The sequence below is a fragment of the Lutra lutra genome, chromosome 7, assembly GCF_902655055.1.
Source record: "Lutra lutra chromosome 7, mLutLut1.2, whole genome shotgun sequence".
In the NCBI taxonomy this organism is placed as follows: domain Eukaryota; kingdom Metazoa; phylum Chordata; class Mammalia; order Carnivora; family Mustelidae; genus Lutra; species Lutra lutra.
This window is the reverse complement of record NC_062284.1, coordinates 86,122,294-86,145,719: the sequence shown is the minus strand read 5'-3', so window position 1 is coordinate 86,145,719 and position 23,426 is coordinate 86,122,294. Positions and strand designations below refer to the sequence as shown.

General features: G+C 42.7%; 1 protein-coding gene across 5 annotated transcripts in view; it reads left to right on the top strand.

The window, feature by feature from the left end:
* Positions 1-23,426, top strand: part of SLC25A21 (solute carrier family 25 member 21) — a 500,678-nt gene that overhangs the window by 401,045 nt on the left and 76,207 nt on the right. The gene's annotated exons all lie outside the window — the stretch shown is intronic.

Sequence of the window (23,426 nt, the reverse complement as noted above, 5' to 3'; positions counted from 1 at the left end):
AAAAGGAAAAAATTAATGATGAAATTAATCTATATCATCTCAGAGTTCTGAGATAATATAATAAGTGAGGACCCTAGCCAGTATAGAAAAAAATGACTGCTCCCCTACCCCACCATAGTTTCCATAACTTCTCAGGATATTCTAAGAAGAATATATTTGAACGGCCATTTCCCTGACTCTGTCTTAATGGCCTCTGTCTCCCCCCAACCTTCCTGCTATTCCTTCCAACTAATACAAAACTCCTTCAAGTCACTGAGAGATGGGGGACTTGTGTTCTACAGAAATCCGACTCATCTGGGGCCACCACATAAATATTAAAGAACACACTGCCATGATACTATAACTTTCATTATCAAGGCTTCCAGGGCTGATTCTGCAACCCTCGGGCAAGAAAATTTAGGAAGGACACTGACTTATCATTGCCAAAGAGGTGAGAGGCTCCCACAAAGAGGTTCGATGGAGGCCCATGGCATGCATGGCCCTGAACGTTTCCTGTATGACTCTGGAGTCTGGGGAGCAGGGATATGCCAAGCCCTTCCAGAGTTTCCCCACCAGACCCCACCCCCATTCTTCATGCCATTTTTTCCCCTTCTTTTCTAGATGGCCCTTAGAAGGAGTCTTAAAGTCCAGGTCCATCCAATAGGATGAAAGGAACAGAAATTGTACAGGACCTCTGTGGTCCAAGAGAAGAGAATTAGAATGATCTCAGGACTCAGAGAAAGAACTTCACAGAGACACTGTTGGAGGGATTGAACTAAGCATTTGAACTCTGCCTGCAGAACGATGTCTCTGGGAATTTAGACACCATTTAGGGATGTTCCGGCTTCATTTTGTGACACTTCTCCTGACTAGTTTTCAGATGGAGCTCTTCTAAACAGCCTGTTCTGAATAGGCCTGTCCTAATTGCAAGAATATTGCAGAATATCTTTTTTAGTGCGTTGTCTATAGAAAAGAAAATTACCTCTGGTCTGTGTAGCATTTAGATTCAAGTGTTCAAAACCAGGTATTTTTTGGGCTGCCTGGGTGGCTCAGTGGGTTAAGCCTCTGCCTTCAGCTCAGGTCATGATCTCAGGGTCCTGGGATCGAGTCCCGTATCAGGCTCTCTGCTAGGCAGGGAGCCTGCTTCCTCCTCCCTCTCTCTCTCTCTCTCTCCCTCTCTGCCTACTTGTGATCTCTATCTGTGAAATTTAAAAAAAAAAAAAAAAAACAGGTATTTTTTAAATGCCAGTCTATCGACTGTATTTGAAGAACAATATAGACGCTTGAAACGTGCCAAACAGCAGGAACAGGAATAATTTTTAACGAGTGCCTACTCTGGTTCTGGGTTCTTTATACACATTACATTATGTGATCTTCCCAACAACCTTTGAGGTAGATTTTATTGTCCCCATTTTATAGGTGGAAACCAAGGTGCCTGAGGTCCCACAGCTAATAAATAAATCCAGGCCTGTCTGATTGCAGAGCCCACGCTCTTGCCTGTGCTCCAGGGTGCCTCCCAAGCATCAAACCCATGAGCAGGATCCTAAATGACTAGAAAGATCGCATTTGTCCCCCAGAAATAATGTTCGTCGATACCACATTTTTGTTTCTAACAAAATGCTTCCCTTACCAAAGCAAAACGTCAGTATCTGTTTCCAGCTAGTCTCAAGTCACATAAATCTGTACATTCAGCACTTAATAAAGACTTGTAAGAGTCCCCCAACTTCACCACGGTGGGACTTTGTAATATAAACATGCATTAGAGAAAGGAGAGAGCTCCAACATCCATTTTCCACAGGTGTTACCTGTGCGTGTCTGTTCTTGCTCCTTCATTATTCTTCTTGCTGGGTGACTACATCTGGCCTCTTGAAAGTGCTTTCATCAAAAGAATGCTTTCGTATAGAACCCGAGCATGCAAAGACAACTAACTTCAAATTGAACTTCAATTATGCAGGATGCTGACACACTGATCTATATGCCCTGCTTCTCATATTGTACTTTTAAACCGTTTAACAGTGGCGATGCTAATAATCATTTGTATTCCAGTAGCATCATTTGGTAAGAAGCTCAAATAGCTTGAAAGCTCTTGTCTCAATTATCCTCCGGGGTAGATGAGGGAAAATATACACACACCTCCACTTCTCACGTGCAGAAAGCCAAGCACAGCAAGGTTACTTTCTAGACCACTGGCAAAGGGATGGGTCAGACTATTAAATGCCTTAAATGCTGATGAAACTACCAAATGTGTGTGTGTGTGTGTGTGTGTGTGTAGTGTTTGTTTGTTTGCTAGTTGGTTTGGTTTAATTGGGTTTTGTTGTCAAACCCAAGATCCAAACAGAATCAGATTCCAGTAAAGACCAAAGGATCCCGAGGGTCTATGGTTCACCCTGATCCCAACTCACAAGCAACCTCCTTTATGTCAGAGAGGAATGTGCAGGTCTTAAAGGTCTTAAAGGATTTCCTGCCCGTAGGAAAATTGACCACATGTTCTTGACCCGCTTCTGTACTCCACGAGGGCACAGTACTCATTCAGACATCGTGTTGGTTCACCTTTTCCTGGCAGCCACCCTTAGGCAGAGAGCCTGTCAGGTCAAGGACTTAGCAGCAGAATACTTGATTTCTACTTGCGTCATTTCATGTGAGAACCGGGAACAGTCAAGAGAGGATATTCACAGAGCGTCCAAGAATTCATTTTAGGTACCAGTTTGATGCGGTACCTTTTTGCTCCCTCCAGAAAACATTTTTAAGAAGCAAACTGCCTAACGGGTCGTGCATAGTAAGCACACAGAACCCTGGGACTCTGTTTCCTTCTCTGCAAAATGAAATCATGAGAGCTGGCTTGTGGGGTGAGACCAAAAGTGGCGCATAGTAAGTGATCCATCAGTGTTTCTTTTCCCGCCTGTCTTCCACTCTTGTGGAAGGAAGGGAGACAGAAAACTGAGCCTGTGTATATTTGGCCCCTTATTTCCGCTACTCGCACTCTTGTCTCTAGAAGTCTGGTTGGCCTTAGCTTGCTGGTCTGTTTCTAAAAGGAAGTGCTGGGTTCCCACGTAGGGACACCTGAGGTCACTAACTCAGTCTAGCTCTCTCCAGCCCTGAAAGACTTTAAGCTGACAAGGGAGGCGAGGTTAGCTCCCGAAATGACAGTGTGCTGCTTCAAGAGTCTCAAGTCGTTCTCTGTAGAACCATCGTCACCCGTGGGCTAATTCTCAAGATCTTTCGAGCCCAGAGAATACAAACAACTGGGTCCAAAGTTCTGATGGCACATGGGCCATCCAGACTGCGTGAGTGTGAAAGTCTCTATCAGGAACTATTGAACTTCTTGTATAACAGGCCTGATTTAAAACACTCTCTCTTGTGCTAATAAATCATGGAAATCAAGTGTATCTACTGAATACCGGGCTGGAAAATGCCTCAAACCACGACTTGACTTAAACATTCCTCAGATCTGCCATGAAGAACTCATCTACGGTGCCTGGGCTTCTCTGTCACAGACTAGTAACTTTCATCAACAGTACCTGAAAACCTGAGTAATTTATTTTTGATGATGCAAAGAGACTTTTCACAAAGACCACAAAAAGAGGAAAAGAATATCCAAGCCTTTGAATTTTCTTTCATAATTTGATTATTTTTAAAAAAAATTTTTAAAAATGTGTTTGTCCCAGAAACAGCAGAAGTTTGGGCGGTGTGTCTCACTGACTGGTGAAGGCTCTGGGGTAGGAGGTGGGGAACAGAATCCACCATGGAGTTCGGATTTGCATTAATTCACACTGCCACCTCCAGCCTCGGGCTGGTGCCCGTCTCCCATGGCCGTCCATCCTAATGCCGAGACTGCCCCCGGCTCTAGCTCCAACCTCACTGTGAAAGTGTCTTTATTGAATCTGGCCTTCCTCTGAACAGTTAGAATTCATCGTTCTAATTGCTCCCAATTAGAGAGTTGATCTAACTCAGTGGGCGATTTGATCTCCCCACGCACCACCTACCCCAAATGTAAGTTCATGCCCAATTTCACTTCAAATGATTGAGCACCGTGCAGAATGTTTCAGACTCTGAAAGAGTTAGTATCATCCCAGAGTCAATACCATTACCTAGTCACTTAGTTTCTACCTGCAGCTGTCACCAGGCACAACCTGTGTAAGGCTTGGTCTTGAGGACAGTTTTGAGGTGGGGGAATCCGGATGAGTTGTGGGGCTGTAGCTGCTGCTGCCTTGTGCCCTTGCGAAGGCTTGTGACCAGCGACTCCTGTACGAGGCTCCTTAGATGCAGGTGCGCTCCTTTACTCGGTGCCGAGATCCATGGGAACCCCCTGGTACGGCTTCCTTAGACAGTGAAGTGGAGCTGTGCAAAGCCATTAGCCATGCTGGTTGGTGTTATCAGTGCCGCTGTTGTTGAGAAGGTTTCAGACACAGAGGGAAAATGTAACTAACGATCAGATGCATTTGCATTAAAAGCAGCTTCCACGCAGGGCACCAGCGGCTATAAGAGAGCTTCGTTGAGATGTTTTCCACGTGGGCATTTTGATATATGTTCTGGAAACATTACAGAACATTACAAGTGGGTTTATTTCACTTCCTAGAATTTGGTAGCCCTCACTGCAGGTTTTCTGGGAAACATGTTGAGTGTGTACATTGGTGTTGGGTTGTAGGCTCAAAGTTGGTGAAGGGAACAACTGTGCTGGTTTTAGTCTAGTGCATAACCCACCATCCTATGAGGAACATACGACTGATGGTTTTGTCCCCTGCTTCGCTGGTCATCCCATCTCCCCAGCTCTTTCCAACACTAGATCCCTTAATCTGTCCTCACCAAATGCTGGTTCTTCCTTTGGAACATTTCTCTGCTTCTTTTCTGCCTTCCATTCATAACTGCTGCCATCTTCAGGCTTTCTGCTTCCTGGCCCCTTCTCTCTTCTCTTCTTTGTGTCCCCTTGTCTGAACACCACTGTCCTCACATCTTTCCTCTGCTCAGAAAGGTATAGAGCCTTGTCATTGCCTCCTGTGCTAGGTCAGGTCTTATATTCCCTACCTTGTATTACCGCCTACTTCTCCATTCTCTCAAGCATGCTCTTGGAATGGGTCATCTGAATGTCCTCCGCCTCATGCCTTTATTCATGCTTTTTCTCTTACCTTGAATCCCCTTTTCCCTCTTCTGTGTATTCAATCCTACCCATACTTGAACATCTAGATCAAGCCCCACCTGAACCAAGCCTTGCCAAATGACTTCCACCTTCACTAACCTTCACAGACAAAGTAGTGCTTCAGTTTGCAGGGAGTCAGTGCACACATCCTGCCTCATGATCAGCGTTCAGAGGGCAGACATCTAAAAACTTAGTGTTCATAGACCTCAAGAAGTATGAAGCTAGCAGACATTTTGTTGTGACTACATGTGTTTTTCTGGGGAGAGTTCATAATCTTCATTAGATTTGCAAAAAAGTCCTAGGCAAGAAGGGGAAGACTGCTGTTAGAAGGGACAGAAGACATGTTAGAGTGTGGCCGCTGCCCTCGGTGCTTTTGGGAGTTTTAATGAGAACCAAACTTGACCCCTCATGGAACAACTGAAGGGAGTTTGAATTAAGTGCTTGACTGGGTGGCGCTAAAGACAGGGCTATAGGTTTGGAGGCATTTGTAGTACCCAGGAGAGGGGTCATGTGGGCTCCAGTGGGTACAGTGACCACCCGACATAGGTTACTTCCTTCTTTTTCCATCTCCTTAGTTCAAGTGGTCACTCACTCATTCCTTCTCTCTGTGAACAATCCTGTTCTGGGTACACCAGACAGACAAGGTAGCTTACATTCTCGTGAAAGGAAAAGAAAATGAGCACATAAATGCAAAAGACCATTTCAGATAGTGATGACTTCTATTAGAAAAACAAAAATAGATGAACAGGAAAGGGGCTGGGCAACTTAGCTATGATGGTCAGGGGAGACCTCCCTGAAAAGACTACATTTGAGCTGAATACTAAGTGATAAGAAGCCAGCCCTGCAAAGAGCTGGGAGAAAGAACATTCTGGGTTGTAGGAACTGCAAGTGCAAAGGGAAAAAGTAGGAATGAACTCGGTTGGGTGGAGAATAGGAAGGAGGCCACAGTGTCTGGGACATAGTGAGCACACAGGGAAGGGCCACAGTCTCAAACCTGGATGACTGCATTTGCTTCCTGAGGGAGCTGTCCTCTGAGCCTCTTTCCACCCTGAGTGCTTCCTATGCTGCCACAGTACTCATTAAAATAATGATACCAAAGAACGTTCATGGAACATATCAAGTGTGTCAGACACTGAGTGCTTTACATATAATGAACTACTTAATCACATCCCAGCAACCCTGTTTTCTCCACTTACCAGATGGGAAAATAAGACACAAAGAGATTAAGTGATTTTCGTTGAGTCCCAAAGACAGTAAGTGATGGAGCCATTTTTTTTACCACAAGAAGTAGTGTTTGAATATAAATCTGAATGTGTCATCCTTCTGCCTTAAATTCCTCAATGGCTCCTCCAGACTTTCAGGATTAGAGTGTGAACTGTTTCCTCATCTGTCCTTGTTTCTCTCTCTGGGTTTGATTTCCCACACACAACACACGCACTGTACTCTGGACACACCGGATCACACACTGTCCCAAAACATGCCATGGTCTCTCATAGATGCCTTTGCCCATGGTGTTCCCTCTGCCTGGAACACGGTTCCAACCTGGCTGTTTCTACCATTTGGTTAAGACTCAGCTGAAGTGTCATCTGTTCCTTACCACTCCTTCACCCACCTTTCCACCCTCTGGAGAGATCAACCCCTGACTCATTATCAGTTAATGAATCTGCCCCCTGACTAGACTGGGAATGACTTAAAGGTGGACATTCTGTCAGATTTACATTTTTATCCCAGCTCTGAACATATTCCCACACTCTCACCAAAACACTGTTGAGTGAAGGAGTTGAAGGAGTGAATGGCAGTAAGGAACCTGCCATACTCGCTTACTTCATGCGAGGAACAGAGTTTTTTGCACATTGTTACAGAATGAATGCTTGTGTCCCCCCACCCTAAACTGATATGTGGAATCCCTTTGTTGACCCCCAGTGTGATGATATTTGGAGATAGGGACTTTAGGGTGGTGATCAAGGTTACATGAGATCATAAGGGTAGGTGTTGGAAGATGATGACTATGGTGATCACACTTTCAGTGACACAGTCAAGGTAAGAGAGCAGAGTCTCTCAGGGAATAAAAAGATTGAAATCATTGATAAGTAAAAGGGCTTTATGGAACAGAGGGTGTATCTGTTTTCTGGTCCTGCTGTAATAAATTACCACAGACGCATGGCCTAAAACAACAGAAATGTATTTATCTTGTAGTCTGAGAGCTGGAAGTCCAAAATCAAGGTGTCTACAGAAGTGGTTCCTTCAGGAGGCTGAGGGAGAATCTGTTCCATGCCTCTCTCCTAGCTCCTGGTGGCTGCTGGCAATCCATAGCATTCCTTGGCTTGTGGCAGTATAACCCCGCCTCTGCCTCCATCTTCACACGACCTTCTCCTTTTCTCATGTCTTCTTTTCTCTCTTTTATACGAACACCTGTCAATAGATTTAGGACCCACTCTAACCCGGGACGATCTCATCTCGAGACCCTTAAGTTAATTACATCTGCAAAGACCCTATTTCCAAATAAGTTCACATTCATATGTGCCTGGGGTTAGGACTTGGACATATCTCTTGGGATCCCTGTTAAACCTACTACAAAGGTGAAGGGTTTTTTGTTTTTGTTTTTGTTTTTTTGTGTTTTTTTTTTAAGATGAGAGGGATTTAAGCTAGGTTTTATGTGAGAAAAGGAATGATTGACAGATCAAAACCTTTAAAGAGGCATGAGCCAAAGGTGTCAGTGGAGAAATACACTCTAATAGGCAGAGGTATCTCTAATTCTCTGAGACAAGATGTGTGAAGGTAAATAGATTCAAAGGTGGGGAGCTGGATGTTGACAGATATCCTCTGTGATAACCACTATTTACTCTGTGAAATAGAAGGCCAGATTATCTGCTAAGAGTGAAGAGGGAACTTGAGAAGAGTGGTGTGAAGTTTAGAAATTGCACCTGTGATACTGGAAGAGAGAAAGGGCCAGGAACTTACAGCAGGGTTGTCAAGAATCATCTTGAGCTCCTATTTGGCCTTGGCCACTGTACATTTGGGGTGGCACCAATCTTTAGGTCAGGTCATAGAGTGATACTAAAACCTTAGGAGCAGTTGATAGAAAGCAGCTGGAAATTTTTAAAAATTGATGGATTGAGTGCAGTTGCAAATAATAATAATAATAAAAGAATATATTAAGAATAAGGAAAGAGGAGAATCCAAGAGAAGTCCTAATAGACTGAGACAAGTGGGAAAGATGGAAGAAGCAGGTCCAAATGAGGTTGAAAGGCAGATACTGTAAAAGAGAGTCAGTAAGAGGGGTGAGGTGAGGACAGAAGGAAGGGTTGGTGGTCTTTAGCGTCTCAGAGTGTCTCAATTCCGGGTTATGCAATGCCATACCTTGGGAACAGGATGCTACATTGAGGTGGTGGTAGAGAATTTTGAAAATAAGAAGTCAATGAAATATCAGGCTAGGGTGCTTGGTTGGGGATGGGGAGACTGTTGAATATGATGGCTGGTATTCATGAGCACAAAGCAAAAGAACTTCAATCCTCACTAAATGTGGGCAACCGGCACAAAGGTCACTCATAGCTCTGAACAACGGGATAGAGCAGAGCAAGGACCCCTCTGTTGGGGACAGTCAAGAAATGGTTATTTATTGGTTACTTGGTTATGAAATAAGAATGGCTTTTTCTCTTTCAGTGGGTTTTATTCACACACAGTCTTCCAAACTTGGCTTTCAACGTCAGCTGCCCAACGCTGAACGGGTATCTGTTTTCCCACAATGTGGGTTGACTGTTTTTGATTTGGGAAGCTCATAGGTATTTGTCAACTTGTAAAATGATATAAATTAGCAGGATAAAGATCTTTTCTAGAGAGCTACACAGACTTCATATCCCTGGTTACTTTAAGTGGTTCTTAGGTGTAGCTCCTAGGGATTGGATGTAAGTATTCTGAGAACTAAACTTAAACATAGGACTGAGTTTGTATTCTTCCCATTTTTTGCTGTTGGTTTTCCTGAGTGGCAATCATTTACCTTTCACTAAAGCTGACATACTTCTTTTTACAAGTCCTATGGGAATCAATGTCCACTCAAACAGTTCTTTGGCAAAGAGCAATTACAGAATGCTCCGTGTGCAGCTCTCAAATGAGGGAGGTAAATCTCATGGATGATAAGAATGAAGTATGTGTTTAATGTTGTCATATTATCAATAGTATAATGCTGCAAATGTGGTTAAAATAATATTACAGGTCCGTACCCTTGGGATCAATTTTAAGTTATTTTAAGTTTTCATTCAAATATTTTAAATAATGGTTACTTCTAAAATAGAAACATCAGCTTTTTCCTTTAATTTGCAACAATTTGTTTAAATAAAATGACAAGATAATTGACACAACTGACGTCACTAAGGAGAGAAAAGTTTCTAAAATTAGTCGATGTCCTCAGGGGCCAACAATTAATGAGTTCTTCCTGTAACTTTTTGTTTTTCATTTAAAACTAGTCCCTAGGGATGCCTGGGTGGCTCAGTCGTTAAGAGACTGCCTTTGGCTCCAGTCATGATCCTGGGGTCCTGGGATTGAGCCCTTTATCAGGCTCCCTGCTTGGCGGGAAGCCTGCCTCATCCTCTCCCCCTGTCTCACCTTTCCCTGTCCCACTCCCCCTGCTTGTGTTCCCTCTCTCGCTGCCTCTCTCTGTCAAATAAATAAAATAAAATATTAAAAAAAAAACTAGCCCCTAAAATGAATCAACCTTTATTAATAAGATGGATATAGAGCCTTCCATTCCTTTTAGAATTTGAAGTCCAGAATATCTAGTTTTCAAAATCTATCTAGCAAACTATCAGTTCTTTTACTCTTACTGGCACTACTGGAATAATCTCAGAAAAAAATACTGAGAAAAACAGGGGTTTTTTGTCTGCCTTTTGAGTATATTCTCCAGTGATCTATGGAATAATGCCTGCTAACACACAAGCCAAATGAATTGTGGAGACTCACAATATAACCAAGGAAATCAAGGACACGTATTAGGTGATGACTCCCCGTATCTGCTGATTAATTCATTAGACTATTAGAATTTACAAATGTTGAGTTGCTATTAGACATAAAACAATCACTAAATATTGAGAAAGCAACCAAATCCTTTTTGTTCCAGAGCTTCTAGCCTAGTAGAGAATTATAACGCCTACACAAATCACTACAATAAATGGCAAAGGGTGACGTTTGCTCTTAGATAGAAGAGTACAAAGAAAGCCCTCCTAGAAATTCCTTCCACCGAGGAAAGAAGGAATTTGAGCTCATAGCTGGCCTTCCCCTCACCTACTAGGTAGAGGTAGACATATTAACCTAAGACACCCACAAATATCCCTCAAATGGACATTTAATATAACTCATGTTTATTCATAATGTAAAGCATCAATAAATACCACTGAACCTTCCCCTTGTTTAAATGTTTCCCCACTGTCATGTATGTATGAATGTATGTATTTATATATGTATGTACACATGAATATATACATGATGGAACAGTTAAAAGCATGTGCTTTCGAGTCAGAGAGACTTAGTCGGGTAGGTTATTTAACTTCTGTAAGCTTCAGTTTTCTCATCTATAACCTACTGACAACCTTGGAATTCAACACATAAGATTATCATGAGGATTAAATGAAATTGCAGAGTGGCGGGCATCTGGGAAGCATTCAGTCAGTGTTACTACTGTATTTGCTATTATTTGCTGTTTCTTTTCAATATGAAATTTTGAGCTCCTTTAGGACAGGGACCATTTATTTTTCCTCTTTAAAACTTATTCAAAACAAAATTCTAGATTTTGAATGAATACTCGGTAAGTGTATGTTCCTTCGACTTTTAAACTTTTGAACATTTTCCCTCTGAGAGCGCTGAAATCTGAGGATAAGCCCAGGACAGAGTATTTTTCCGTCACATTTTCTGTTTCTGACTTCTCCCGTATAGGCCCATTAGGGGATCTTTCCAAATAAGTGTTAATTGGTATGGCTCTTGGTGACTTGGGCACCTTAGCTGGGGAGCCGTGTATCACAGCAGCATCTGGGAGGCTAACTCATCACTCACAGCTGAGGAGGCACAAACATTCCACATTATTGTTTAGCCACCCAGTGGCTGGTAGGTGATTTTTTTTTCCCTCTCAAAATCTGTCATCAGGCGTCCAACCAGGCAAAGTATTTTAAGTTTATTTTGAAAGAACATCAAATCCTCAAGAATGCTGGTAAATGTGAGATATTTTTCTTTAGCATAGTTGTTCAGTAATAAAGACATCTTTAACCAGCTTTTTCTCCTGAACAATGTTTAGCGATCTCCCAATTTCTTAATTCATAAGATCCATTGACTCCATGCCAGGGCATAGTGAAACCAAGAGAAATTGATGTAGGTGATTGGTATGTTCATTTTTAAAAATGGATTTTGCTTTTTTTTTTTTATTGTGCTTTTGAATCAGAACAAAAGAAGATGTAGTTAGTGATTGTTACCATTCCCCGCAGCAGCGTGGGTTTCTCACCCTAAATTATATAACACTGAGCTGCCAGAGAACTATGCAGGAGACCCTTGGTATACGCAGATTTAACACTCTAGGTTTTGAATATTTGCAATCGACCATGAAGGTTTGTGATGTGTTAATTGGCAGTTTTGCTGAGGTTCAAATTTGAATCACATGTACTTTGAAGCTAGCGTTAGGGAGTGATTGAGGAGCTAGTGGGTTAACCTAGTCAGCCACTCAGCATCCCTCTCCAATCAAATGTTTTTGTTTCCAACTCCTGACCTAGGAAGTAATTCTTGGAGTGATGGAAAACCTGGTTTCTGTGAAAAAGAAAAAAATAGTCCTCATATGAAAAAGAAAATGAATATATCTTTCAAAAACATTTGCTTGGTTTGGGGAGATAATATGTTTTGGAAATCCACATCTCAAGAGGAAAAAAACAACAACAACCTAATTACTTAAAAAATGAGGAGGCTATGTAAGTATCTCCATATTCACATATTTGGAGATTTTTCATATCTCGGGATTTATCCCTTATAAATACCAAGGATTTCCAGACACGTAGTTTAGAGGATCTGGATAAGATTTTAAAATACAAAAAGCTTGCTTTGACTCTAATGCTGTTGCAATATGGTGGCTAAGTGCCAGGCTACAAGGATTCTCTCTTCTTAGGAAGGCTCTCCGTGGCTTTACTTGCTCCTCAAGGAGCCTGTGCAGCCTGTGAGCAGTCCCTTGTGGCCAAGCTGTGGCTTGGAAGTGGCACATTCTGGAAATGTGAAATCTTTAGGTCTGGCAAGCTCTTCTGTTATTGGGCCCTGAGGAAAATGGTGCTCCACCCGATACTGCCCGAGAGCTCGGATCTCTGGGCATCAGCACTTATCAGACAGGGCCGGGGCCGGGGGGCCCTAACACCGCACTGTGTGTAACAAAGCCTTCTCTGATTCACTGTAAACTAAGAAGGCAGCAGGTTTTATAAAGCTTAAATGTGTTGAATTTAAAAGGATATTCCTGGGCGCCTGGGTGGCTCAGTGGGTTAAGCCGCTGCCTTCGGCTCAGGTCGTGATCTCAGAGTCCTGGGATCGAGTCCCACATCGGGCTCTCTGCTCAGCGGGGATCCTGCTTCCTCCTGTCTCTCTGCCTGCCTCTCTGCCTGCTTGTGATCTCTGTCAAATAAATAAATAAAATCTTAAAAAAAAAATAAAAAAATAAAAGGATATTCCTTATTATTTTTTTTAATATTTTATTTATTTATTTGACAGAGATCACAAGTAGACAGAGAGGCAGGCAGAGAGAGAGGGGGAAGCAGGCTCCCCGCTGAGCAGAGAGCCCGATGCGGGGCTTGATCCCAGGACCCTGAGATCATGACCTGAGCCGAAGGCAGCGGCTTAACCCACTGAGCCTACCCAGGTGCCCCTAGTTGGAAGGTTCTAAGCTCGGCAAGGGAGAAACTCCTCTAGAGAGCATAAGTTACTGCTCTGGATCAGAAAGAGACATAGTACGGCCTCTGGGCTTTTTGCACAAGTGCATCTGAGTCCTCAGGTCACACCTGAAACCAGCTCTTCTGTGGCAGTGTGTTTCATTGCCACTCAAGCTATTGGACCAGCTGTGTTTACATATATTGAGCCATTCAAAGTAAGTGATCTTTGTTCTGATAACAATGGAGGGAGTTGTACTCTGCATTCATAAGCTGCTTCAAAAAAATCCATTCTTGGCTATCATCCAAAAATGACAATTGCAAAAATAAGATTGAATCAGTGATTTATTTTGTATCTTTTCTTTTTTTTTTTTTTAGTTGTGGTATTTCTGTTTTTATAAGACTCAACACAGTTCTTGAAGAATGCTGTGATTTACAAATTAAGGGAAATCTTAGGCAATAATTTTTTAAAGCATATTTAAGATGTAAATATAGCAGTCAAGCTGAAGGCCAGATGGGCTGTCAGATAACAAAACTTGAGCTCACAAGAGATGATTCTTAAAAACCTACATCTTCACCTGTTGTTTATCACAGTGGAATGTTGACACATCAGTTACCATGCTGTGGAGTCAGAATGCAGCACCTTAGACCTAATCCCCAGGAAGGGCCTTTAAATTTAGACTTCCTTGATAAAGAAGAGACATAGACTAGGATTACATGAGAGCATAAGGTGGACATCGGCATGTAAGTTAAATAATATCTAAATAAAACAGATATGCAGAAAATCAGCAGGGTTACAAGAGTAACAGAATATAGCCAACACATTTTTAAGACTGATTATACATATAACGTAATTACATATGGCAAAATGAAATACAGGCAGCCTCCAAATCTACCTACATTCCCAGTGAAGGTTACATAAGTAAGAAAGACATAAGTCAAATATGATTTCCTCATAGAAAGAGTTATAATAGGGGATTATATGCCTCACCAAGAGCATGATGCTTAACGTTTTCTAGAAATCACCAGAAATCATAAATAATCAACAGCAAATGCTGTGTATACATAGTGTAATGCTTTCTGAAATGGATATAAACCAAGAGGGCAGTCCGTCAGGTCCCAGTCTTAGAGACAAGCTCTGTCTAGACTGGAGCCCCTGACTGAGATGGGGATGGGTTCTGGACAAGCTCTCTGAAGGTGTGTGGCTGCCACCATCGAAGATGCCAGTAACTCTCTGGCGTGACAGGAAATGTAGAATGTCCTTCTTCAAACAAGACCCTATGCCAGGCCCTGTGAGGACGTGACAATAAATAAGGTAGAAAACAATGGTCATCCCAGAAGCATAAAAGTAAGAAATCTTAGTTACAGAAATGTAAAAATAGAAATGACACAACAATTTAAGTATTTCCGTGCCACTTGAGGTTTCATATTCTGAGAGATGTCTTCAGTTTCCTTGTCACAGATTCTATCTTTATAGCAAAAACATGGGTCTACATATTTTAAAAAGAATTTCAAGCAACTAAGAAAGTTAAAACCCTAATATGCCCTTGGGAGAAGAAATATGTAAACATAGGCCATCCAAAGATAAATTGCCATCATTGTTAAGCATTTGGATAATATGGAAATAATATGATGAGAGTAGACTCTCCCTGGGATTTTTACAAATCTAGCTCTGTTCTGTGATCACTAGTATTTTATTTTAAAACCCTTTTCCTATGTTGATAGGTGAAAAACTCCTAAATTGGGAATGACCTTCAAAACTGATACCATTTTAAAAACAATAATTCTTTAAGGGCTATTAAAAACTCCTTCAAAATAATAATAATAGCAATAATAATAATAAATAAAGAGGGCAAGAAGAAACTTTTGGAGCAATGCATATATTTAAGGGATAGATTGTGGTGATGTTTTCACAGGTACGTACTTGTTTCCAAACTCATCAAGTCATATACATCAAAATACATACAGCTGTCTGCAAGTCACACCTCAACAAAATGGTTTGAAAAAAAGGAAAAAAGAAGGAAGTCTCCTTCAAGAACAAACTCTTCCATTCGTGAGAATATTGAAGGGAGAGGGAGAAGCATGTGCCTACCCTGACAATTCCCAGGGAGAGGAAGAATTTGTCATTGTTGGAAATATGACAGAAATGCTAAAAAGAACCAAGATAGAAAACCAAGACAAGGAAACTTGAATTGTGTTATCTGGAGAAGAGCCCCACTATTGCATTTCCAAATAAATTCGTGTCACTGCAGACCTTTCAGTAACACCCAATTATCTGTGTTCCCGTCTCTTCAGCTTCAACAATACCAGGTGATGTCACAAGTGACATCATATTGCTTTGTAAAAGAACAGTACAATAAAGACAATCTAGCGGGTGGATTTTTATCACCTTTAATTGTAACTATCATTTGCCGGTACTTAGCCAGGCATTGTGCTAGCCTTGTGCATGCATTACGCATCTTCTAAACAACCCTAAAATCCGACTCCTGTGGCTGTCTCAACTGACGAACATGGAAGCTAAGATTCAGAGCAGTTGAGTAACCTTCCCCCCCACCACCCCGTCACAAGGTCTGGATTGACTGGGACTCAGGTCTATCTGAAAGCAACATTTAGTCAGTGTCAAGCAGTTTGTGTGCTTTTTTGGTCCTACTCACGTGGATTACAGATGTAGTTTCAAAAGTGAATTAATTGGTATTTAAGCCCAAATCGCCATCAGTTTACTGATGTGGGTTTTCCGTCTGTGCTTTCAGGCTGTCAGTGCTAATAGAAAGTGACCCAGTTGCTTCTCTCCTTGTTCCTTTCAACACTAGCATCGATACTGGGTACATCTCTCTTGCTTGCTGGTTCTGCAAAGCCCACGGCAAATGCACGAAGCCGGTAAACAAAGGCTCTTGCCAGTAAGCGATTCCACGGCTACAGAAATGTTACGAGCCAATTGGAATCCTAAAAATTCTTCGAGTAAGGGAGCTGCAGGCAGCTACACGCTCTTCCACGCTCCAAAATTCAGTGAGACAATGTCACAGGAGTTGGCCCAGATGTGTGTCCGGTTTACAACACCCACGTCACAGCAGTGTTCACGGCACCAGATGTCCAGTAAAAAAGGGTTAAAACCCCAGATCTGAAGCCTGTTTTGCCACCTCCTCACCAAGTGCCCTGGTGAGACAATCCTCTGTGATTACCTCATTATTCATCACCTCCCAGCAGATACCAGTGGGCTTGATTTGCTGGGCTGGAAATCCTTTCGGGTGTCATGTGTCAGCTGAACAGGCTTAGTTACAATAGAGCCTGATTAGTTTTCACCTTGGCCTCATAAAATGTGGCATATGTAGTAGCATAATGGATTAGGAGGAAAAGAGCATTCACTATAAGAAGTGACTAAGTGTAGTCCTGGGATTTATACATTTGATCTTGGGTGTATTTGACTCATTCCAACTTTTCAAGATTTGATTCCCCCCCTCTGCCCTAAAATAACTCGTTTCAAATTCTCACTTTTTACTTGTATGCTGATTTTGCCTGGGTGCTCCACCGAATTTATGGACTTGAGCTTCATAGCCTCTCTCTAAGGCAAATCTTCATACCCCAATCTGTACTCCGCTCTAAGAGGAGGTACTTGTGAACACAGACCTTAAGTGATAAACGTGCAACTATTCTGTGAATGCAAAACAAAATCAAAATAAGAAGTCAGGATTTTCTCTCAGTTGGTATATGCGGGGCCCACAGAGGTGGAACTTTGCTCTGCCTGGAATCCAGTATGGCAGCATTCCTGTCTCCAACTCCATTCCATTTTTTAAACTCACCTCTTATATCAAAGTCGTATTACCAAGCACTAGGAGAGATCAGACAGATTGAATTTAAAATCCCTAACCTGGGAGTATCAAGTCCACTAAAAAATTAATAAGCGTAGAAGTCACTGAATATAAAGTAGAACAAAATTAGAAAGCTTAGAGTAAGACCGAAGAAAGAAATACTTGAGCATCTCCGACATGCCTGATATTAGGCATCATTGTTTATACTTATGACAGTATAAGTGGTAGCTACATCATTCTGAACAGAAATGTCTTCGCACAGTATCGGCATGTTGAAGACAGTGGTTCCTGATTATATATACCTACTGGAGGGCCCACATTGGGCTGAACGCATTATATGTGTTGCTTCAGATGATCATCATGCCAACAGGACCCTTCTTAGAGATACAGAAATTCTGTCAAGATACAGAAATAACTTGTCAAGGGAGTAAGTGATGGAGCCTACAGTTGACTTGTTGTTGATGGGACTCCAAGGCCTGACCCCACCATGCAACAACAGTTCAACAGAGTCAGTATACAGAGTATTGGGAGAACAGGACAGGCAAAAGAAACAATGTAAGCAAAGTCCCAGAGAGAGAAAACGTGGGAAATGCTCAGAGAATAGAGAGCAGCCCACTCTGGTTAGGAGCTTGTGGACAAAAAGAGTGGGAGATAGAGGCGCGTAGGTGGCTCAGTCGGTTAAGAGTCTGCCTTTGGCTCAAGTCATGATCTCAGGGTCCTGGGATCAAGTCCCGGATCAGCCTCCCTGCTCAGGAGGTAGCCTGCTTCTTCCTCTCCTCCTGTGCCTCTCCCACTCCACTTGTGCTCTCACTTGCTTGCTCGCCATCTCTAATAAATAAATAAAATCTTAAAAAAAAAAATAGTGCAAGATAAACTAGAAAGGAAATTAAGCCAAGTCAAGAAAGTCATGGAACCCGGAATAAAAGTGGGCACTTCCTTTGGTTGCAATAGTTAACCATTGAAGACATTTGAGCAAGAGAGCAATATGACAGAATTATACTTTGGGAATATCAGTTGGACAGGAATGTACAACTCAGACCAGTTATTTTGCCAACTTTCTTTGATTACAACCAATAGTAAGAAATACATTTTTCATTGGAACTTGGTACATGCATATTTAAAACGTGCATTTCTAATTGAAACAAAATTTGTCGGGTGCCTGGGTGGCTCAGTTGTTAAGCATATGCCTTCCGCTCGGGTCATGATCCTAGGTCGTAGGATCGAGGTCCACATCGGACTCTCTGCTCAGCGGCGAGCCTGCTTCCCCCCTCTTACTCTGCCTACTTGGGATCTCTCTCTGTCAAATAAATAAATAAAATCTTTAAAAACAACAACACTTGAGGAGCACTAGCTCCCAGACCGTGAAAGCGGTTTGTGTCCTCAGCCACCCCTGCCGGTGAGTGCTTCATCTGGGGTCAGTGCCTGAAGTTTTGGAGCTCCAGGTCCCACAAAGCCATGCTGGGTGTTGTGCTGGCGTAAATATATATGTGTGTGTGTTTCAGTGTAAGTTTAGAATCCCTTACATTATGTTATCTCGGTCTCCAATCAAAAGCAGCTTGTGCTTTAATGTCTCATGGGATTATATACAAAAACCACTCTTCTTAGACTTATTTTTTTTTCCTCCATCGATTCTGTTTTTAGCAGGAGCTCCCAGGACTCAGACCCAGCCTCTGTAGCCGGAGGAGCGATCTCAATGAGAGCCAGCCCTCAGAGCCAGGGCTGAGGCATTGTTCTTAGAACAAGTGAAGGTGCCTCTCTGGCTCCTCCCTTGGGATGCAGTTATCCTGGGAATCTACGCAGTGTCTGTGGTAATGGATTTGATAGGACTGCTTTTTTCTGGTCTTCCCATTGTGCCCTAATGTGTCTGGCTCCTGTGTGAGCACCACTTCAGATCAAGCAGGGACCCCACACCAGCAGTGAACATCTATTTCAAGCCCAACACCCCCACCCAAATACCTGGGGCAGTCCAGCAAGCATTTCTTCTCCAGCCCCAGAATCTCGGGGTTCTTCCTGGTCTCCTCTCCAGTCGTGGAGTGACTAAGAGACACATGTTGAAAGCATTCATCACCTTTGTATTCATTAGTTATTTTCTACTAGTGTAATATCCTCTCTCTCTCCCACGGACTATAAACTCCATAAGGACAGGGAAGAGCTCGTGTGATTCACCCCAGTATCTCCAGCACCACCCAAGCACAGCTTAGCAACACTCCCTAAATATTTGTCACATTGTCACATGGACAAAAGAGAATGAACGAATGAGCAAATAAACAAATGAGTGTTCTCTCTGCCCTAAATCTTTCCAGAGAAAAACCTTAATCTGGGGCTCTGTGGTACTATTCAATCCCATCCTGGAATCAGTGTATCAAATTTTTTATTGAGTGTTTGGAAGTCTGCACTGAATATTACTTAATTAGCATGTTTCTCTTGTTTTATGAAATTACGGTGTCACTTTTTGAAATTCTGAAACCTAATCTCTTTGCTCTGCATGGTTTAATTCAGGCTTTTTAATTTTTCTTAAAGATTTTATTTATTTATTTGACACAGAGAGAAAGAGCACAAGCAGGAGGAGTGGCAGGCAGAGCAAGAGGGAGAAGCAGGCTCCTTGAGAGGCAGGGAGCCCGATTTAGGGCTCCATCCCAGGACTCTGGGATCATGACCCAAGCCGAAGGCAGTGCCTTAACCAGCTGAGCCACCCAGATGCCCCTAATGCAGGCTCTTTAAACTAGAAGGAGAGAATCATGACATGATGTTTATCTTCTTACAGGAGTCATAAGGTCATGTATCCACGTAACTACAGGTCTATATAATTTAGGTAATGGGCCTATTTTTGCCAAATTATCTGAGTAAGTATGTTGGATTAATTCAATGCCATATTTTTCACTTCTGCTTTGTGCTGCAGAGATGCAGTAATACTAACATTTATTGAGGGCTTACTATGCTCCATACAGAGATGTAAGTTCTTTACAAACACTCTCTCAGTCTCCATACCAACTCAAAGAGAGCAGCATAACATCTCATTTTACAGATGAAGAAACTAAAACTTAGAGAGATCCATGCATAGGGTCCCACAGTTCCTAAGTGCCAGAGCCTGGATTTGAACTAGGATTCAATTTCAGCTTTAAATGCTGGATAACCACATTGCATGATATAGAATCGATTACAGTTCATACTTCCAAATTCAGATGAATTTGTAATATTCAGGGAAGACTCCACTTTATAAATGCCCCCCCCCATGAATCTGGTTACACACTGAGTTTCAAATTCTTGCTATCTGTGTGACTTTGAATAAATCTCACAGCTGCCTTTCTCAAGAGCCAGACACAGTTTCCACTGAGAGCCAGGCCAGGGGAGTATCTTAGTGAAAAGCAGTCCCATGACCCAGAGCTGCTTCTCCCCTCTTCTGGGTCTATACTCACCTCAGTTTCCTCATGTGAAAAAATGGAATGAAAAATCTACTTCGGGGGTGCCTGGGTGGCTCAGTGGGTTAAGCCTCTGCCTTTGGCTCAGGTCATGATCTCAGGGTCCAGGGATCGAGCCCCGCATCTCATCAGGCTCTCTGCTCAGCAGGGAGCCTGTTTCCCTCTCTCTCTCTGCCTGCTGCTCTGCCTACTTGTGATCTCTCTCTCTCTCTCTCTCACTGTGTCAAATAAATAAATAAAATCTTTTTTAAAAATTTAATAAAAAAAAGAAAAATCTACTTCGGAATTATCATGAGAATTAGATGAAATCATATGTAGAAAATAACTAACTCAGGACCTGGTAGGTAATAAGCACCCCAATATGGATTGGTATTGATGTGATTTTGCTGTTGAGATTAAAGTCTTGTGACTACATGACAGATCCCTTCTGTACGGCCACTAGAGGAGAGAGAGCACCTCAGGTCTGTAAGAAGTCTAACCAGAATTGTTGATATTGTCTTCACTAAGTTTATTGCCACATGGTACCTTCTTACATATGCAAATATAGTTAATCAAAATCTACCTATAATCCCTCATGATTCCCTCTATTTTGAAACATTGGACTGGATAAAAATGGGATTTGAGCTATAATTTTCTCCTCTCTTGTCTATAGCCCACTCTTGAGCAATAATATAAACAGAAATCTGGCAGCAGGCAGGAAAAAAGAACAAAAATAAAACTGACCTCAAATACTACCCATACAAGGTGAATAATTAGACCTCATAACGGGAGTTAACTATGGTTTTGGAGTCACTCAACCTGTTGTGCATTAATTTACATATCTTTGTAACTGATTTGATAATTCAGTTAACCTTTTCTAAATGTCATAATAGCCTGCATTCTTACGTATCATCTTTTTATTATCCAGACCAATCCCATGTTAATTTTTAAGTTGTTTCTATGCAAATATATCTTAATGCCAGGAGAGCAGACAAGTGATTCACAAACTGAGCTCTTAAATGGGCTTTTTCCCAACTTGCTGTGTGGCCTCTGACAAGTCAGTTAAGACTATTGGTTTGTTACTTTATATACAAAACGCAGTGTATGATCCTCCATGAAAATTTGTGTAGATTAACTGATTCTCAGTAATTGCTACAAATCATTTAAAAATGGTCTTCAGCAGGCTCTGCATCTTGATTGTGTCAGCTTGAGGAGCACAGTTCCTGTCCCTTCAAGGAAGTTGTCTGAAGGGAAGGCTGTGGTGAGGGACACATCTGGGACAGAGCAGGACACTAATGTGATAGGCACTCAAAAGGGAAAACAAAAAAATGGACGAGAGTGTAGCAAAGTCACACCCCCAGGGGCTGGCCGTGCCAACCCAAGCAAGGGAAAAATGCAACCAGGCTTCCGTGTGGATGCACAAACTGAATGGTGATGTGGCACGTATAATGGCGACATTTCAGGAGATAATGGCGAGGGCCAGAGCTGAGCCCCACAAGGCCTGAGATGAAAGGGAAGAAGAACATCTCTGTGGCTTTAATTAAAGAGATGCCTTTAAGCCCGGTCTAGACAACCAGTTGGTTTCAAGGAGCGGCTCTGCCGTCTCTGAGAGTCTGCCAGACAACTTTGGCAGAAAGGAAAAATAATAATGAAGCAGAAACCACTTGATACCCTTTTTTTTTCCTTTTCCTTTCTTTCCTCATCCGTCCTTCCCTTCCTTCTTTTCTCTTCTGTTGTGATCGACATTCCTCCCTTCCCGTTTTCCTCTCTCTCTCTGGAAAGGAACATTCTCCTGACCAAGCGCTCCTGACAGGTATCCTCCCAAACACACTGGCTGGCATTCCATGTCATCAGTAGGGATGGAAATGAATGAGGGAGGTGAACACAGGCAGAAACTACGTGTGAGAGAGCTTTTTTTGCTCTCAGACATCTCTGACTAAGCCATTCCCTTCAGCACGGAAAAATCTCAAGTGACTAGACAGACTCTGGGTGTGCCAGTGTGTGGCAGGCTGTCCCTTCCTGTGACAGGCAAGGGATGCCACTTCGTTCTCGTTTCGTTCTCTTCTTGTCTCATTTTTCACTCCCGCTAGGTTTGAGAGGGCTTGGTTGATAGGGACCAAGCTTTTCCTTGCCTACCCCTAAGATGATGCCGTCAACATGGCAGTAATGTAGTCACACCTAGTAAAGTGTGATTTGGGTCAGCTTTGCCGGGGCATGTGATGATGCAGAACAAAGCAGTCCAAGTGCTCCATCACAGGGGAGGCAGCCCTCGCTGCCCGTGGGGTTCCAGCGTCCGCAAGTCATCGGCAAGCTAGCTGCCAGGGAGCAGCCGGGTTCGCGCCTCACTCACCAAGAGAGAACACATGCGCGAGAAGATGCACACTGAATTGTTTACTCAGATGATGTGAGGAAAAAATTGCCCAGGGACTTAGCAGTTTACTTTTGTATCTGCTTTAGTCATCATCCGGAGATGAGAGCTCTGAACTGTGAGGGGGGACGTGGGCCACCTTTTTCTGCCCGTGTTAACTGAATTATTCTGTGGTCCTGGTCTTTCCCCCCTCCGGAGGTGTGGTTGTCTCCAGGGTAGGGTATAAAGGAGGTCATTTCGGGCCACACAGCAGGGACAGAGTGTGAAGGCTTTGAAGGCCCCTTGTAACCCAGGCCTCTTCTCAGCGACACAAAGCATTTAGAGCCTGTCTGCAGAGAGTTTGTAAAATCAGGGAGACTGAAGACAGAATAAGCATTTCCATGTCAGCACAACAAAGTGTCCCTCTAAGAACTTTGAAATGGAGAAAATGTTTACTGGAAAAGGGTCTCCTGGTTTTCTGAGAAGGAAACTAGATACACATATAAGAATACTTTCCTTGGATCTAGATGACAACTTTGCTTTTGCACAAAAGAGGCCGATAGTAGGAAGGGTGCCCACGCAGAAAAGCATATTCAGAAGAAAAAAGAGAACGTTTCTGAGGGGATGTGTAAGGCAGGCCTGCTGGGGCACGTTTCCTCTCAAAGATCTCTTGCCCGGTGTTTTTTAAAAAAATCCTGCAGGACCTGTACATCAGGGGCTCGCAGGTCACTGTGAGATGCTGAGCCTCGAGTCCTCTCCCCATGCGGACCACGCCTGTGACTGAGGGTGCCATCTCAGAGCCCAGTCCGAGAGTACAATGAAGAGCAAAAATGCCCACTCGTGTCTGGGTTGTCTGCCAGACCTCTGAGCCTCCTTCCCACCGAT